General features: G+C 40.4%; 1 protein-coding gene and 1 non-coding gene across 6 annotated transcripts in view; both read left to right on the top strand.

Annotated features, from left to right (window-relative positions):
* EPB41L4A (erythrocyte membrane protein band 4.1 like 4A) overlaps positions 1-20076 on the top strand; it is a 248884-nt gene that overhangs the window by 42340 nt on the left and 186468 nt on the right. The window lies entirely within an intron of this gene.
* Positions 15806-15909, top strand: LOC111557039. Its single transcript, XR_002736787.1, has one exon. It is a non-coding gene; the product is annotated as a small nucleolar RNA U13 (small nucleolar RNA).

Genomic DNA, 20076 nt, shown 5'->3' with positions numbered 1-20076 from the left:
CTGTTTTGCCTGATAGAAAAATCACTTTAAACTACCTTGCAAAAAAAAAAAAAAAAAAAGGAAAGAAAGAAAAGAAAACACATTTAAAAAAATAGAGTAGAATGTAATTTTTAAGGAAAACAGTGGGATTCTAGAGAAAGCTTACATTTGTGGTAAGTCCCAACAGCAAGGATGTGTGTTTGTAGGGCTCTCCTAGTGGGGTCACTTTGAAATTATTTTGAAATGCACCATGAAGGCCTGGGTGGCATAATACTGCTGTGTCTGAGTGATGTTTATACTTACTGTTATGTAACCTAGGTGACCTGACTAATGTGATGTTTTAGAGTATGAATCATTTTTATTTAGAAGACTATACCTTTTCATCATCTTTAACTATCAAAGTAATCATTTCACTGAATACTGCTATTTCATATATAGAAATATATATATGAGGGTGTGTGTATATATATTTATTATTATTTTTTTTGTCTGGAGCTCTGGGTGATGAGAACCCCATGGCTCTGAATTCTAAACTTAGGAAGCACTTCTGTTCATTTTTGGAAGGTTAAGCCAGAGAACTGTTGGGATAATGAAAACATTCTCAGCCCTTTTGTTTCCATTCCCAAACGCTGTCAACATAGATGAACTCCTTTCTTGAAGGCTACAATTGGTCACACCAGTTTAATAGTCTTGTTGGGGACCTGAGTTATTCCATGGGGATGCTTCTGACCTTTGAAGAATCCCATTTCTTTCTGAATTGAGCACTCCTTCCACACTAATGATTCCCTTTCTGGAATGTTCTCTCAGAAGTTGGGTGCTTCCTACCCTGCGGGGTTGCGCTCTGGCAGAGCTGACAAGTGTATACATGAGTTGCTCTCTTTTACCACATATTAAATGAAAAATGGATGTTTTCTCTTCATCGCATGGTAATCTGATTTTCTGGAGGTGATCCAAAACTTGATGCAAACAAACTCCTGTAATTTCAGCACTATGGGAACCACATAAACACTCACTGCGGCTTTTCTCCATTAAAATGTAAAAGCTGGATGCTCTCTTTGAATTGAATTGTGGACCTTTCTGTGGTGGTTGACTGCAGTTGTTTGATTTTATTCCTGAAACACAGGACTTGGAAGCCGGACTCGAGAAGCAGGGTAGCTCAAGTGGTAAAAGCGTGGGGACTGTGAGCAGACCAGACTGCCTGGGTTCTGGTCCTGGCTCTGCAGCTTGCCAGCTGGGCAAGTTACTTAACTTCTTTGTACCTTGGTTTCTCCTTGTATAAAATGGGAATAGGATTTGTATGAGGATTAAATGAGTTAATACATTGAGAGCTCTAAAACTCTTTTAATTGAGAGCCACCGTTCTGCAGACGAAAGAACCTGAATGTTGAACATCACACTGTGGTTTCCAGATTTTTAAAAAGGCTTGTTCTCAAAGTCAGAGATTTAACTATTTTCAGGAGTTTTTGGATCACCTCCAGAAAATCAGGTTAACATGGCCTATCACATCAAGTGCTCAATAAAGTAGCTATTTTTATTTTTTTTTAATTTTTTTTTCAATGTTTTTTATTTATTTTTGGGACAGAGAGAGACAGAGCATGAACGGGGGAGGGGCAGAGAGAGAGGGAGACACAGAATCGGAAACAGGCTCCAGGCTCCGAGCCATCAGCCCAGAGCCTGATGCGGGGCTCGAACTCACGGACCGCGAGATCGTGACCTGGCTGAAGTCGGACGCTTTAACCGACTGCGCCACCCAGGCGCCCCAGTAGCTATTTTTATTTTATTAATAAAACTTTTTAAGTGCATTTCCTTATTTTGAGAGAGAGAGAGAGAGAGAGAGAGAGAGAGAGAGAGCGCGCACGCACAAACAGGGGAGGGGCAAAGAGAGAGAGAATCCCAAGCAGGCTCTGCGATGGCAGAGCCTGATATGGGGCCCAAACCCAAGAACCACGGGATCATGACCTGAGCTGAAGTCGCATGCTTAACCGACTGAGCCATCCAGGCACCCTCCTATTTTTATTTTAAATGGACATAAAATATAGATGGCTGCCACTTGTGCCCACCTGACATATGAAAAGGAATTCAATTCCAGATTGGGCAACAGGGGAAAAGCAGCCACATCAAACAGCCCTTGATGGCAGTAGAAAGGGAAGCACGTGGATTGGCTCATGGGATCTCAGGAGAAAAGAAAAGGGGACTGTGGTGACAGGGAGCTGGCCCGCAGGGACCCTGGAGACACTGGTCCTATCAGCTCTCCCCTTTCACTGTCCAGGGCCTGACTAATGTTTGCCACAGGCCAAGGGTCAGGAAGTAGGAGCATCTTTGCTCCCCCTCCTTCGTTGGGCAGATGGGTGGAGTGGAGTCCCTGAGTGTCTTGCTCAGCCTGCGATGTGGGGACCTCTATGCTGGGGTGCTGAGTTTGTATCTGAATACATATTTTTGGGAAAAGACATCATTATTCCTTACCGTTAAGCTCTGTATTGCTCCAGAAAAGAGCAGCTTAGTCATATTGGTGTTATGTCAGGTATTTTAAGGGTTAGTGAGCAACTGCGGGCTGCCAAGTCCTGTCACTTCTGTCTCCTCCAAAATATCTGCCCATCTCCCACCACCTCCACTTCCACCTCTTTGTCAAATGCCATTGTCTCTGATCTTTTAAAACAAATTTTTTTTAAAAAGTTTGTTTTTGAGAGAGAGAGAGAATGCAAGTCAGGGAGGGGCAGAGAGAGAGGGAGACACAGAAGCAAAGCAGGCTCCCGGCTCCAAGCTGTCAGCACAGAGCCCGATGTGGGGCTTGAACTGACAAGCCGTGAGATCATGACTTGAGCCAAAGTCGGACACTTAACTGACTGAGCCATCAGGGCGCCCCTCGTCTCTGACCTTCTGACCTGAACTGCTGCAATAATCTCCTACCTGTCTCCCCTGCTCACCTCCTTGACCATTACAGTTCATTTCTCTACTTAGTAACCAGGGTGATTTTTTTTTCTTTTATTTCTTCTTTCTTTCTTTCTTTCTTTCTTTCTTTCTTTCTTTCTTTCTTTCTTTCTTTCTTTCTTTCTTTCTTTCATAATGTGTGAATTGGAGTCTGGCAGCTTCTTAAAATTCGTAACGTGTGAATTGGAGGCTGGCAGCTTCTTAAAATTCTTCAGTGGCTTCCATTTTACTTTGAATAAAGCCCATACTCCTTGCTATGACCTACCAAGACCTCTAAGATGCATAAGATACAGTCTGGCTCTTTCTTGTTCTTTCCAGTCCCATCTTGTGCTGCTCCCTTCTGTAAACCATCCTCAGCCACACAGGTCTTTCATTTCTCAAATGCATCCTATTCTTTTTCACTTTGGGGTCTTTGCCTTTGTAGTTTATTATGCCTGGAGAGTTCTCCTCTCATGAGCAGTGCTCAGCTCAGATACATATCCTTTCCTGAAAGGGCCTTTCCTGACCATTCTGCTGATTTCCTTCCAAATAGTTATGTGATATGACCTGATGACAGACCAGCCAGCTGTCTGTGACTTACGCAACAGAGTCTGTGAGGAGTGGAGAGACGCAGGATTGAGAGGTTCCAGATCTTGAGCAGCACATTGCAGGGGGTCAGATTTTTGGTCTCACCAGATATCTTATGTCTTCTTGCAGACAGGGAGTTTGTACAGCCTTAACCAACCTTTATCTTCATTATCTTCAACTCTGTTCCTTTCTCAAATGAAAGTTATTTTTAACAATCTCTTTGCTCAGGGCACCTGGGTGGCTCAGATGGTTAGGCATCTGACTCTTGATTTCAGCTCGGGTCATGATTCCAGGGCTGTGGGGTGGAACCCTGCACTGGGCTTCATGCTGAGTATGGAGTCCGCTTGAGATTCTCTCTTTCCCCCTCTCTCTGCCCCTCACCCCCACTTGCACATGCTCTCTCTCTCTAAAATAAATTTTAAAAAATCCCTTTGCTAATTAACAAACCTTTTGTTGTATTTTAAAATAGTGATATTTAAAGTGCTAAGCAGGAGTGTGAACTCCTGATAACAGTACTTGAAGTGCTAACGAATGACTGCTAGGGTGTCAGTAAAGTCTTACTATGTAAACACACACATAAAATATGCTTTGTTTATACCAAAGTTTTCCGAAATTACAGAAATTATAATAGATGGGGACCCTGTCTGTTTTATTGATCACAGTATCTGCATTTAAAATAGTGCTTAGACCATGATCGGTGTTGCATGAATGAATAAAACCATTTCTGACAGGGGAAAAAAAAATCTGTGTTCTAAACAACCAGCTTTTGGAACATAACTCACTTTTAAATTGAGGATTTGTAACTTGAAAACTCAATCTTCTTAAAAAATCCATGAATATTTTTATTTAATCTAGATCAGGTTGACAGCTGGATTGTTTATCATCAGTCAAATGTCTACTTTGATTAGGACATCTTATAAATATGGTAAAATGAGCACATCCGTTACCATCCATATGCTGACCAATGCTACAAAAATGACAATTTTTTAAAGAAAAAATAATCCTTAAAAATTCAAGAAAGATATATAATGCCATTAACAGATTAAAATTTTGGAGTAATTCCTGAAAGATGGACAAGTTATCAGTTTTGCAGAGAAACGAAAGTGGTTAAAGCCAGGACAGAGGCAGGAACAGTTCTGGAGACCTACAACCCAGAGCTGGCAGGGAGCCGGAGCAGGTGCCCTGGGGTGTTCATCAGAATTTAGAGGTCAGAGAGCCTTTAGCGGCAGTGGCTTTTGCTTCAGGCTAAAGTGGAGCCAAGCGATCTGTGCTCTGTGTCCTCTCCTTCTACCCTGAACACTGGGAACTCCCAGATGACAGGCATTCCTGCTGCCTCCCAGTAAATTCCAGTAGCAGGCTGGGGACCCCTCAGTATGTCTTCAGTTACACAATATTTCTTTAGCCATACAATGTAGATAAAACAACTATCTTAAGAATGTTGTAAATATTAAGTAAACGAATGAAAAAAAGATACTTAGCACAGCACACTGCTCATGATAGAAATAAGTGGTCATTGAGCCCCACACTACGTACAGTCTGCACTCAGTGCTGTGTGGATGCAAGTAAGTAGTGAGACCTTGGCTTCTCAAGTAGTGAGACACACGTAAATGAATTTAGTTAGCTTTTTCAGACATGATTTCAGGTGCTTTATTTCTTAACATTAAAGTAGGAACATGTCATAAATCGTCATTTAGTAAAAAAAAAAAATCACAAGCTCTTTCTTTCTTTGAGAGAGAGAGAGAGAGAGAGGGCACAGTGAGCAAGGGGGCAGAGAGAGAATCTCAGGAGGGGCAGAGAGAGTGAGAGGGGAGAGAGGGCAAGAGAGGGGGAAGCAGGGCTCACCCAAAGCAGGGCCCATGCTCATCTGAAGTGGGGTTTGAACTCACCCAAGGTGAGACTCGAACTCATTCACTGTGAGGTCATGACCTGAGCTGAAGTCAGTTGCCTAAAGACTGAGCCACACAGGTGCCAGGACTTACAGGTATTTTAAAAGTAACTCCCAAGTACATTCATAAGATTTTCTGATTAATTAAAGAAATACCATGTCTGGATCTGACTGTACAGCTATTTCTTCAAGAACATCTATAAGAAAAATAACCGTTCTTTGAAAAATCTATTGGAATGGAAACAATGAAACACGCTAACCTGATTTTTAGTATTGTTTTATTTGCCATGATAATAAAGGGAAAGATAATATTCCTGTGGCTCAACAAAGCTTCTAAGAATTTTTCTTTTGGTCCTCTTTATTTACCAGTAATTCAATGCAAATGTAAATGGTATTCAAAATACTCTTAAAATGTTAAAATTTTTTTTTAAATGTTTTATTTATTTTTGAGACAGAAGGAGACAGAGCATGAGCAGGGGAGGGGCAGAGAGAGAGGGAGACACAGAATCTGAAGCAGCCTCCAGGCTCTGAGCTGTCAGCACAGCAGGGCTCATACCTCTTCATGAACGCATGAACCGTGAGATCATGACCTGAGTGAAAGTCAGATGTTTAATGGACTGACCCACCCAGGCACCCCTGCCTCTAAAATGTTTCAATGCTTTTAATCTTAGTAACTTTTGCTTAAATAAGTCAAATTACTTTTATTGTGTGGTGTGGTGTTATTTGTTTTTTTGTTTTTTGTTTTTTACACAGCAAGTATTTCTTGTGTCTCTCTGCTATGCTATGCATAGAATAGGTCTGTATAGGATATGGTCTCTGCTCCCTGGCAGCTTAATCTGTTGGGACTAGCAAGTGATTTCCCTTAATGAGACCAATAAGGAAGATTCCTGGAGGAAAGTTCTCCTGAGACCAGAAGAATGACTATGATTCTCAGGGAAGAAAGTTCCAATGAGAATTCCAAGAATATCAAACAGCATGAGCAGACACAGAGGCATGAGATAGCATGGGGAAACATGCAGGTGACAATTATCAGCTCTATTTTACCAGCGAGGAAAGACCAAGTATAGAATAGGTGGGAGTGAAGTCTAGAGAAGATGGAGCCTGAAAGAGGAGAACCTGGAGCGCCTGGGTGGCGCAGTCAGTTAAGCGTCCGACTTCAGCCAGGTCACGATCTCGCGGTCCGTGAGTTCGAGCCCTGCGTCAGGCTCTGGGCTGAGCTCGGAGCCTGGAGCCTGTTTCCGATTCTGTGTCTCCCTCTCTCTCTGCCCCTCCCCCGTTCATGCTCTGTCTCTCTCTGTCCCAAAAATAAATAAACGTTGAAAAAAATTTTTTTTAAAAAAACAAATGGGGAATAGGTATCTTTTGTTTTTCTGGATATTTACCTTAATTCTTTAGCTCAGATTTATTTTACTTTAGCATGTAGTACTATATGCTCACATTAGGTACTAAAAGTTCTATGTATATAAGGATGTATGTATTAAATTATATTTAGACCTAATATACATATTGCATATTTATTTTACAGTTTATGTTCAATTTAAGAAGTGAAAATAGACTTAGAGACTCTAACCTTACATACAGATGGGAATTATGAATTGGGAAATAATACACCTTTATTTGCTGTAGTAATTAGTACAAAAAAGTGCTGAAAGTCTGGTGAGAGAATGTTTAGATATTTCTTCAGAGTCAGGATTTAGAGAGAAAGGCTTCTTAAGAAATCAGGTACCTTTTATCAGACATCCTAATTTAGGGAAAAAAAGCTGCATACCTATAGTATGATTTCCTTTTGGGAACAATACTTGTGAAAAAAGTACCCCCCGCCCCATCCCTGCTTTGAGTTTCTCAGGTTATTTGCCTTACCTTTAATAAGAATGTGCTTATATCATGGCGTATATCCAGTAGGAATTTGGCAATAATGTCAATATTATTGGTGAAAAATGAAACAGTATTAGCAGCAATTCCAGATCAATACAATAAAACTGGAAGTGAAACATTGTAAATGTAATGTAAATGTTGTAAATGTTCTACATAGAATAAATGTGCATAAAAATATTGGCACAAGTTCATTATTACCTCTCTTGGAGTCCATGCTGTTCTTTTTTAAAAGTAAATTTCATTATTGAATACTTTATGAGAGTTACACTCTGAAAATTTACAGGCACATACCACTGAAACTACTTAGGTTGTGAAGCAAATGTCTGATTTAAGTAGGGGAAAACACTAACATGCAATTTTAATAGAAACGGCTGAAATGTGCATGCAGTGGGATTATATAACAGTTTAATTTTAAACTGTAAACTTAATATTTAAAATCTTAGACTATAAGAATAATTGAATAAAGATACAGATAAAGGCATCTACCTCCTAAAGGTAACCTCCTAAGCCGTCAGATGGCTCTGAAAACCTCCTGAGCCATCAGATGAAATTTGGGATGAGCCCTCAGAGTTGGTATCATTTTACTACATTTATTATTTTAGAAATGATGAATTGTCTTAAGGAGGGTAATGTTTGGAAGAGTGGGGTAAAGACCATTGTTAATGATTACTTTAGGGAACTTTAGTTGAGTGTTGAAGACTTATCTGTTGTCCCCTAAGGTTTAATTTTGAGCAATGTTGACATTAACCTTGGCAAACTGAGGTCAATGTTTTGGTTGACTTTTAAAATTAATGGTCTGTTTGTTTTATAAATCTAAAACAGGATCCTTAGTCTAATGGTAAGCTCATCCATTTGGTTTGTTATTACCAACAAGCCCAAGAATTTAAATTAGTTTACCTTGATAGCCTGGCTTGTCAAGAAAGGAGAAAAAAATGTCAACGTAATAAAATATTTTAAGAATCAGATGCTCTTATTTTCTCTGATAATCACTTTTACAAATGTATTGGATTTCTATTGGCTCCCTAGTGTGGATAAAAGTGCTTTATTTTTTTAATGTGCATTTAAGTAATTCTAGAGTTCAAATGGATATTTTGAGATTTGAAACATGGTATGTTAAGATGGAAAGTGAAGATGCTATATCATAATCATTTAGGGTAACTTTAAAGTAGTATATGATATAGGACTTACATTTAAAATTAGCTCATCAAGGCTTTCAGGGACATTTTTCCTACTTATCCTTGAAACTGAAGCAAGAAATAAGTTGGTTCAAATTAAACACTTAAGTTATTCCAGCCATATGAATATTAGAGAGCATAGAGAGTGATTGAAATTGGCTGTATTAGATGATTGGGTACATCTGGCTATGTAGGAAGATGGAAGTTTCTCTAAGCAAGCTCTCAATTGAAAATTTGATGAATTATCTGTTTTGTTTTTGTTTTTTACCTTTGTTGGATCACTGACCATTAGAGAACTGGAAAAACCCCCACAAAAACTCCTCTAGATTCTCTCCTAACTAATCCATACATATTAATAAATCTCTTAAAAACAATTTTATTGATATATAACCTACAGTAAAATACACAGTTGTTAAATACACAACTGGATGAATTTTTGCGTGTAGATACAATTATGTAAATACCATCCAGAACAAGATACAGAATATTTTTGGTACCCCAGGAGGCTCCTTTGTGTCTCTTTGCAAACATTACCTCCCTTCCCACTCAACTCACCCACCTGGAGGGACACCACTACTTTGACCTTTAGCACTGTACATGAATTTCACCTGTTTATGACATTGTATAAATGGAATAGTACAACATGTATTCTTTTCTCTGTGACTTCTTTTGCTTAGCATAATGCGTTGGAATTCTTTCATGTTATTGCTCATAGCAGAAGTTCTCCACCCCCCCACCCTTTCCGTTTTGGTGTGATGTTCTTTTGTATAAATATAGTACAATTTATCCATTCTACTGGTGACGGACCAGGTTTAGCTATTATAAGTTATTCTGAGCATTGTTAAAGAATGCTGAGTCTTTTTGTGGACGTATGCACTCATTTCTCTTACATGTACAGCTAGAAGTAGAATTCCTGCATCATAGGGTACATGTGTGTTTAACTTTAGAAGATAATGCCAAACAGTTGTCCAAAGTGGATATACCAGTTTAGTCTCCAGTTAGCAATATATGAGAATTCCAATTGTTCCACATACTTGCCAACACTTGGTATTATCAGCCTTTAAAAATTTTGCAATTCAGGTGGCTGACTTGTTTTTTCCCCCCCATGTGATTGCAATCCATTAACTATGGACAGCAGGATCTCTGATTAAGAACTTAATTGCTGGGTAACAGTTAGTTATTTGCCTCTGGGTGAAATGATCTTCTCTAGTATATTCACAATTCCAGAGGAATAATCTGTAACCTAGAAACTAAACTGTAAAGTTAACCACCATGATCAATTCTTCTTGAAAAGGATGAAGAAAGGAAAAGTGAAGAAAAATAAATACACGGGTTATGTGTGTATCTGCATGCACGTACATTTGTGTAACTGGGATATATACAGTGAGGACAAATCATTGCCTCCTCCTTGATGGAAAGGATCCAGTGTAATCCCTCTGCCACTGAGTGGTTGTCTGGTCCTCCAGGGGAATGTTGCCATCTTGGGCACTGAGGACTGGTTTCACTGTTGGCATATTAGGTACTCATTATTGACAAGAGCCACGTTAGCCTTTGTGAGAAGTCCATGTTGTTGAATCCATACATATGCTCTGTTGCTGTCACTGTGGTCACTTCTACTTGAAGTCTACTGAGGAAGCATGGGGGTGGCTGATGAAAGGGGTTGACATCCACAGATTGGTAATTTTGTTCACCTGGTTATTAAGAGGCCCTTCTGCGTTGGAAGGCCTTTGGTATACATTCACATGGAACAAAAATATTTTTCATACACTGTGCTCATTCTGAAAGTTCTATCCATTTGCACCTTCCCTAGGTCTTCTTACACCCTTTCTTCTGAATGCAGTTTTTTCACCAAGTCCTTGAATGTCCAGATTAACCATTAGCCTTTGCACATGACTCAGTGTAGATCTGTGATCCTGGCCATTTCTCAGTATCGATGGAGTGGACAGGCACATGTACTGGTCACAGTTCTATTTGCTGGGATGATTTCTCTTCATGAAGTATATTTTAGGGACACTCTTTATTGGGGATGTAAGGCTGTAGGAGTCCACTTTTGCTTGGTGCGTGGATACCATGCAAACTGTCTCTAACCCAGGCCCAAGTTTCCTTCTCAGTCAGCTGGTCATAAGGAGCTCTTTGTGAGGCTCTAGGTGTGGTAGTACAGTAGGAGTAGATATTAGACCTATCTGAGCCATCTGCCCATGCAACTTCTTGTGCCTTGTAGTCATGCTTGAATCTGATCGCTTTCATACCGTTGTCTTTTGGTGACGGATTGCTTCTGTACATGCCCAACCTTATGACCAGGGGGGTCAGATAACATTTAGATTGCCACGGCAGCTCAGGTCACATGGTTACTTAATAACCTTTAATCAGGCCCTGACAAGACCTAGTGGCAATCCAGGAGTCATTTCTTAAAAGGACTGTTATCTGCAGAAGAGGACTTGGCTTCGTTCCAGAACCTGAGAGTTTTGTGCTGCAGTTCTCTGGATCCTACTGGATTCAGTGAATTGGATATGCTGCATGGTAAGACCCAAGTGCATAGTGGTTTGTGCTGCAGACCAGACATGCTGCATAACCATCTCTTGCTCTGGGCCCTACTCAATACTGATGGTCTTATAGGTTACATAGTAAAGGAGTGAGCAGATTATTAAATGTGGTATGCATTGTCTTTAAAATGCAAAAAAGGCCCATGAATCATGTGCCTCTTTTTTTAGTGGGAAGCAGTTCAGGGTTCAGCAACTTGCATTTCACTTCGGAGGGGATATTCCAACACGTTCCAGACCACTGGATTCCCAGACACTTTACTGAGGTTGCAGTCTTTGAATCTTCATGGTTTTGTTTTTCATCATCAAGCTTGAATGCATTTTACGAAGACATCTGAAGGATTTGTTACTTCCTGTTTATCAGGTCCTGGCAGCATGGTGTAATCAATGCAGGGGCCCAGTGTGATGGTCTGCGGGATGTGAAGACAAGCGACAGCTCTGTAGATGAGATTATAGCTGAGAGGAGAGTTGTTACAGTTCTTGACCTTGCAAAATAAAAGCAAATGGCTTCATGTGTTCTTTACATATTGATAAAGCATTTTCCAGATTAGTAGCTTCATATCAGGTATCAGGCACTAGATGTGCTCCAGAAAAGTACTTGATTTGGTAAATCAGCCACATCGGAGCCACTGCCTGAATGGATTTAGGATAATCCCTGGCCATTTTCCAAGATCTACCTGCTTTCTGCCCAGGCAAAAAAAGGTGAATTAAACAGGAATGTGATAGGAATTATCTGTTCTTAAAATGTCAAGCTTTTGGTGGTGGTATGATGGGGTTTTGGAGTGGTGGTGGGGATTCGGAGCCGACGGCTAAGAAAGAATTCTTGAAAACGTCTTTGGTGCAAAAAGGTGATCTTGTCGAAGCATGGGGATGGAACCCCTGGGCAGCAAGAGCTGCACTGAGGTTGTGAAGAGTGACTGCTTATATACTGTGGAGTTGGGGGAGATAAAAGTCAAGAGGGAGTTTCTTAAAGGGATTTCCATATGCTAAAGAAGACACAGATTACTGAAGGCCTAGCTATTGTAAAAAAAAAAACAAAACTCAGGTTGTTTTTCCCTCTACCAAAGCATTTTCATTAAGACAGTAGGGAGTTCCTGGAGATTAGGCTGTCGATAAGATCTCCTTTTTCTTGTAACATTACTAAGATATTTGTAAACTGAAGGAGACGCTATCAGTTTAACCCTTTGTTTTCTGTCCTTTCCTTTGTTCTTGGGCAGCCAGGAGTGCCACATATCCCACTTTGTTGGGGGTGGTTTGGTTTGCAGGGTATCAGCTTGCCTTATGCTTCTTCATCAGTGTTAATGTCTATAGTTTTCCCCCAGATGTGGCATTTCTATTGGTTTACTGTGCTGGTAAGGAGGGAAGTTCAGGACGTTTCACTTGGTCATTCTTACCATAATTGCCCATCTTCCATAGTCAGGAAGCCATTGTGGGAATTCTCCCAGTAGTTACATATGTTTACTCCGGTAATGCGTTGAGAAACTGCAAAATAACCATAGGGTGGGTCCACAGATTTATTGGTTCCACCATGAGATGGAAGAGGCCAAAACATCATCAATCCCCTGACCACAATAAACTTGACTTAGACTGGTTGATGGTGGTATTTAGGTCCCTGGGATTTAATGGAGCTCTAACTTAAAAGAAAAGTAAGGATTGCTTGCTGAAGGAATCAAAACAAATAGAATGTGCATTGGTTATGCTTTTGTTTCCAGCTACCGGATCTCAATATAGCTCTGAGACAAGCATCTCTAGTGGGCAGTTATGGGAGGAACAGCTGAAGGAGTGGAATTCTGCATGCCTGGTAGTCTTTTGTAAAAGGTAGTCCCTGCAGAGCTTGTAGTTGTGTTAGGATTGGGTTCGGAAGAGTGTTTTTATTTTTACATTGTCAGTGCTCTCAAACTGGCTCCTGATAAGGAACTAGAAATGAACTTCATTGTATTGGAAATTGTGTTTCAGCAGTGAAACTGCACTTGTGCTGATATATAAACCCACTTAGCAAACCCAAACCATGTGAAATGTCACTTTGAAGTGTGACACATGCTTATAGGAAAGAGGTTGTAGGTGTTTATCTTTCTCATGGCAAATAACTAGTCCATAAAGAAATTTCAGACTTAGTTTTTTTTTGTTTGTTTGGTAAAAATATAAATATAATGGATCCATTTGAAACACTTAATCTACATGCACTGTATTGCTTAACTTCAGCCAATTGAGTTGCATAGAAACTATCTTTGAAATAGCTGTTGAGCTTCTAGTAACTTGTCTACCTAGTTACCAATAACTGAATACTTTATTACTAATTTTCATTTGCAAGCTGAAGAAATAATCTGGTGGTGACATTGAAATTTGAGTAAAAATCTGTGTTCATTAAATTATGTGGAATTCTAGAGAAATAGAAAAAAAATTGCAACCTAAGACATTGACTGGTGGTTACTTTTCCCTTCCACATCCACCTGTTCTTAAAATTTTTAAAAATACTTTTAACCTTAGTCACACATAATACTCATTTTTCTTACCCGAAGGTAATAATACTGTGTTTATTAGTGGCACGAGTGTTCCCTAAGACTTAAAAAGACTTAGTTAAAAGGACAAATAAAATAGGTTTGCACATAGAGTCTGGGCATATGGTTTGCAAAGACGTGAACCCTGATGAAGCCGGGTTTGAACTGGATCAAGTATGAATCATAAAGTATTTACTCTTAAGTTGTGCAGAGGTGGCTCTTCCTGTGGAGTCCCAATTAGAAAATGGTATTTTCACCATCAGAAGTCCTTCCTGGATGTTTTCATAAATGGTGAACTGTAAGGCAGGGGGGGAAATATGAAAATCATTACTTGACTGATAATTAACTTATGTTAACATTTTGGGTGAGGAGGTAGAATTCTGTCAAATTGAACTAAACATTTTTTCCGTGTTCTTCCCTAACTAAGATTTGGCCTTCTCCTGATACATGGGTTCCCATGTTCTTTCTCCTTATGTGTAGTTTCCCATTTTGCCACAGAGTAGGGTCTGCATTTTCTTGCCTTATTTATTACTGCCTCTTCCAGGTTGTTTCTCTTCCCTTTATTTATTGTTCTCTCTTACTTTCTTCTTACCCTCTACCCTGTCATTTCCTGACTTCCAGGTACCTCCTCAACATAGATTTAGGCCTTTGGCGACTCCCATCCACTGTTTTCTCCTTGAGCTGTCAGCCTCCAACATCTGTTTGGAATAGTAATGACTAACATTTAAGGAACTAAGATGTGCCAGGCACTGTTATCAACCACTTTTATGTATGTCATGTAATCTTCAGACTAGCCCTATGAGGTAGATAGGTCATTATCCCCATTTTACAGATGAAGTTACTTGATCAAAGTCACAGAAGTCAAAATCAGCAGATTTGGCTTTGAACTCATGTCATCTGACTCTAGAATCTGTGTTCTTAACCCCTCTACCAGTGGTTCTCAAACTTGACTGCATCTGGTCAAGTTTAAAATATACTGACACTGGGGTGCCTGGGTGGCTCAGTCGGTTGAGCATCTGACTCTTGATTTTTGGCTCAGCTCATAATCCCAGGGGTGCGGGATCAAGCCCCATATTGGGTTCTGTGCTGAGCATGGAGCCTGATTAAAATTTCTCTCTCTGTCTCTCTCTTCCTCCCTCTGCCCCTCTCCCCTGCTCATGTGTATGCTTTCTCTCTCAAAAACAAAACTAAATTAGAAAAAGATATTTAAAATATACTGATGCCTAGGACCATGCCCAACTAATTAAATCAGTCTCTGGGGAGTGGGACCCAGGAAGCTGTATGTTTTAAGTCTCTCCAGGTAATTCTGTTGAACAAAGTTGAAAACCATTGTTCTACATCTTCATTAGTTGTATGGCAGCTTCTAGTCATGTGCTTATTTAAGTTTAAATGAACTCTAAGTAAATAAAAACTCACTTCATCAGTCATACTTGGGACATTTTAAGTGGTCCATTGCCACATGTGGCTGGTGGCTGCTGTGGGACCCCATAAACAGAATATTTCTATCACTACAGAAGTGAAGTTGTGTTAGGGAGCACTGCTGTATACCGTGCTATCTCCCATCCCTCACACTGCTGCCTTGACCTCATGACCCTGACCGCTATTCTTTATAGCAGCCCACAGATGAGGCTAAACCCTAGACCTTGTTATCACCTGAAACTTGTCTACTTTGCAAAATCTTAAACTCATAACTCCCTCTTTGATTGGAGCCTCCTGTCCTCTCTCCAGTTGATTTTTATATGTCAGCCTCTCTGCTTACACATTTTCCCCTTGTCAACTTCTTCTAGGCTTTCTTTCTTTTTCTGTTGAATTTTGGATCCCCTGGTCAGTCCTGTCCTGGACGTATTTCCTGCTGTGGCTTCCATTTTCTCTTTTCCTGCCATACCCAGATTGGCCAGCTCTAATGCTGGATGTGAATCTGTATACATTCTCTGCTACCCCTGCCCCAGTGTTGCTAGAGAAAAGCTTGTCTTCTAACAGATGTCAGCACAGTTTTCCAATCTCATTTGGGAACTCGTCTCTGCGTGGCAGTCCTTTGAGTCTTCTGTAGCTCTCTCTTTTTCCCCACAGTGGCTGTTGTAGACCTTCCCCCTCTCCACCCTGGGCTTCCCATCCTGCAGGCCTGAGCACAGGACCCCTGTTCACTCAGGAGAGCCTGAAGGCAGTCTGCAGAAACTCCCTGTGCTTCCCTCCTCTCTGTCTTCACACCCCGCTGCACCCATGCTTCTTTTCTCCTTCATCTCAGAGAAGGGGCCTGCCCCTTCCAAGGCTCTTCTCCCTGGTTGGCTATGCAAGCCCCGTCTTCCTATACCAGGGCTTTGTCAAGTCTCTTCCATCCTTAAAAAAACCCAGAAACCCGATCCTTTTGTAATTCTTAAGTGTGATGATTGGGTGTTCACGCTGTTGTGTGACATGTGCCACTCTTAAACCTTGTTACAACATCAGCACATTACCCGTCTGACGTGAAAAACAAAACAAAACAACAAAAAACCAAAAACCCAGAAACGCTCAGTGTTTTCTTCACTGTGCATCCCCATAAAATGGTGTCCTTATCCCCTTCTTTTCCTGTTTTGCAAACTTCAGCTCCCTTCAGTCTGGCCTCCATGCCTGCCAGTCTCCGGAACCTGTTCCCTCCATATGATGAGGGGCCTCCAGATGCCAGACTGGTTCTCTGCAGTGTCATTTGAAGCTGTGCCACTGCTGCTTCACTGAAACTTCCTTCTCTGTTGGGATTCATGACACGAGCCTGTTCTCCTCCTGGCTCTCCAGTTACTTCCCAGAATCTTCTGCATGCTCTTTCTGTCTCCCCACAGCCCTCATTACACCCAACTGAGTTATTTATGTGGATTTGGACCCTGTCTTAGTCACACCTTCGTTTAAAAATCCTCAGCATTAGGCCTGGTGTGTGGTATGAATATTGTGTTTAGGAACATTTTGAATGAGGTGACGCTCCCCAGTTATGTATAAGGGATAAATAGTTTGTCTGGGGATACCTTGAAACACATTTTTGACTTGCACATGTGTGGTTCTGAGTGGACAGATGCAATCCCTCATATATGTTTGGGAGCCCACTGTTAAGGTAGGTTTTCTGCCTCCACTCCTGAATGCTTTGTCAATGTCAGTGTCCTATCAATTACAGACGGTCTCACTGTGCAGATCTGCCTGGAACCCAGCCCCCCACCTCCACACACACACCTGCCTCCTCTAGCTGGCCTCCAACTTGCCCTACAGGGTAACTCATGGGACTTCCCAGATGTTTTAGGTTTTGTCCGTAGCCAAGAAACATTCAGATCTACTGTGTTTTTAAATCATATTTTCTAAAAAAAATGGCTTCCCATAAAGTAGGATTTGGGCACGTTATTTTTGATATCTGAAAATGATTCTTAAAGCAATTTGAGAGGACTGTCTGTTATTAGACATTGAAAGAGAAATAAAGCATGAAAGCCATGGCTTTTGAGGTGACAGTAAGGCGATGATTATAATACAGGCACAATGTGATAATGGACAGAGGCGGGATGTTGCTTGGAAGGTTTCATGAAGGAGGTGACTTGAGGAAGACCTTGAAGGCTGGGCAAGCCTTTCAGTAGGCAGAGACTAGAGTGAGGATGGCAGTTCACATGGAGGGAGGGATGTGAGTAAAGGTGGTGAAAAGTGGCATGTGTTGGCTAATATCAAATATTGCAGTTTATTGAAAATAAGGGCATATGGGGAGATAAACGTGGGAGGGTAAGTTGAGCCACAAATTGGAGAACTTCAAATGCCAGCCTACATAATGCAGATGTGATAAGTGCTGGGTGCTCTTCAGGGTTTTTGTCAGAGGACAGGTGTGATGATCAGGCCCTGGGAAGCTGCATCTTGCAGTAAGAGTTAAGTTGGGTTTGAAGGGATTGAAGCAGGGCACCTATGGCTGGGTGGCTAGCTAGCCTAGGGTGGTCGTGATCCTGGACTTCTGCCAAGTGCTGGGGGCCGGGAGGTGGAGGCTGCCCTTGGCTGTGCTCCACTCTGATTTGTGACTAAGATTGTGGCTGCTCAGCTTCTTGCACTCAGACTTTTCTCTAAATTGCAGCTACTTCAGTCTTTCTGTTGCTTACTCTATTCCACAGGTATCAATTATGTTCTGAATGGAGATCCAAAGCTTAGGTAGCAAAAGGGAAGAAGAACAGCTACTTAAAAATGAATAATTAAAAGCCATCTGAAGGTCCAAAAGCATGATGTGAACACAGCAACCACGTGTCCTTAGGTGAACCCCTGTAAGGTCCAAGATGCTAGAAGGTCATGGCTGTAGGAGAAAGAATTGGTGAGGGAGGGAAAAATCTCTAATCAAAATGTTAGTACTTACCTAAATTCCACATTTTAATAAGCAGATCAAAATTATTCACATGGCCTGAAGAATTGCCAGAGTGTTCCTCAGTTTTTAAAAATTCAGTTGATTCCTTCTGCATGTTCCTCACCCTTTTCCTAATCATTGTATTTCCTTCATCAGTGCAGATGTCAACACAGTGAAGCAGGCAAGTAACACCTTATAATTAATACAAACACAGTTTTGACCTCCTGAACCCCTTAATGGATCACACTTTGAAAATGCTTGTGTGTGTGTGTGTGTGTGTGTGTGTGTGTGTGTGTGTGTGGTGTGTATCTAATGATCCTTTGGTTATTCCAGCCCAGTTTGATGTCTAGATGATAGTAAATATTTGTAGATTTTAGTTGCTTTGCTATTCACTTAGTGTTTCTTCAGAATTATGTGTAGATCTTAGTGTTTCTATCCATGTTGTGGCTTAGGACACAGTTGGTTTACTGGTTTTGTGTCCAACTTGGATTTGGGGTTAGGGGTTAGGATCAGACATGTAGCTGGCTATTTGGACTATAACTGTCAAAATGCCAAATATTGGGTGCCCACCCTCAGATCTCCACCTTGATGTTTAGAAGGCTGGAAAGAGTACTGGGGTTTTAAGAATTCATATAGATGTAGCCTTGCTTTCGAAGTTGTAGCCTTAGAAGTCTCAGGATTTCAGTGGCTAAAACTTGTATTGGTTGATAGAACAGGGAGATGATGATTTGCAAATTTGTTTCGCCAAAATTTATTTTTGTTTATCTTCAGTTATTACTGTGAAATAACATGGTAACATTAGAAAGCATTGACAGTAACATTTCTACACTATGGTGTATATGGCTGCGATGTTTCTGTTTATGAACCTCTGGGACTAACATTTTTTATGAGAACCAGAAGGAAGTACCTTTTCTCAGTTTGACTTCTTTCAATTTCTGTTTGTTAACCTATAGGCATCTTATAAGTTCTTTCTTGTTTGGTTTCTTTTGTTAACTTTAAAGGATCTTTTCTATCAGATGTTTGAAAATACAACACCCCATATCTGTGTGGGTAAATGATGTGACATACAAAAACACTGAGAAGCTTGAAAAGAGAAAGCACAAATAATTGTGGAGTGCTATGAATTAACAGTCTTGCTCCTAGTATTTCTAGTAAACTAAGATTTCTGGGCAAATGAATTAATCTCCCTTGTCCTTATCAATCAAATCAAAGAACTGTATACCATCCTAACTCTTTAAAATAAAAGAACAAAACATCAAAACTTCTTATACATACATGTTTATACTGGAAATTTGGAAAACAGAAAGATATAAAAAGAAAATAAAAATCATCCTAGGTTGCCTGAGATGTGTGTGAACATAGTGACTCTAAAGGGGCTCTAGGGAACTTTCTGGAATGATGGAGCTGTTCTCTTTTTTATTGGGCTTTGGGTTACATGGGTATATTTGTCAAACTCATCAAACTGTATTCTTTAGATATGTATATAAATTATACTGTAGTACAGAAAAAAATTATCATACAGTCTCAGTACCCAGGGATAACCATGGTTAACATTCTGTATATTTCTCTGTAGTATAGTATGTTTTTTTTTTTAATTTGAGATCTTATTGTGTATATTGCCTACTTTTATAAAAAATTAACACTGTGTTTTCAGCATTTCCAAATGTCATTAAATATGCTTTAAGTATAACAGCCCATTCTATCTGTTAGCCCACTGTATCCAGTTTTATTTAATCAGTTCCCTATTGTTGGATATTGAGGTTGTTAAAATCCTTCACTTTTGTATATAAGACTTATAAACTTAATTGCATAAAACTTTTTCCTCAGCTCTGATATTTTGTGTATGTGTCAGTGTATTCTAATTAGGGCTGATTCCATTTAATTCAAGAGCCTGTGCAGAGCTGTGAACTGTTCCATCCATGCCCGTAAGGGAGCCTGTTGTCACGTCAGCCAGATAAAGTGAGATGGAAATGAAAATACTAATGCAGGTTGTTATAGCATGTGAGTATTTCTGTGTCTCAGGAACTACAAATTTTGGCAAAATAAGATTATGTTGGGGGGCACCTGGGTGGCTTAGTCGGTTAAGCATCCTACTCTTGTTCTCAGCTCAGGTCTTGATGTCAGGGTCGTGAGTTTAAGTGCCGCATTGAGCTTGGGCATGGAGTTGGGGTTGGGCATGGAGCCTACTTAAAAAAAAAAAGATTATGTTGACATAAATGAAGAAATAATACTGTAATAGTCAGCATTTACTGAGACTTACGTGGTAGGTACTGTGTTAAGATATTTAGAGTTGTTATTTTCAC

The sequence above is a fragment of the Felis catus genome, chromosome A1, assembly GCF_018350175.1.
Source record: "Felis catus isolate Fca126 chromosome A1, F.catus_Fca126_mat1.0, whole genome shotgun sequence".
Taxonomy (NCBI): Eukaryota; Metazoa; Chordata; class Mammalia; order Carnivora; family Felidae; genus Felis; species Felis catus.
This window is presented reverse-complemented; position numbering and strand designations above follow the sequence as displayed.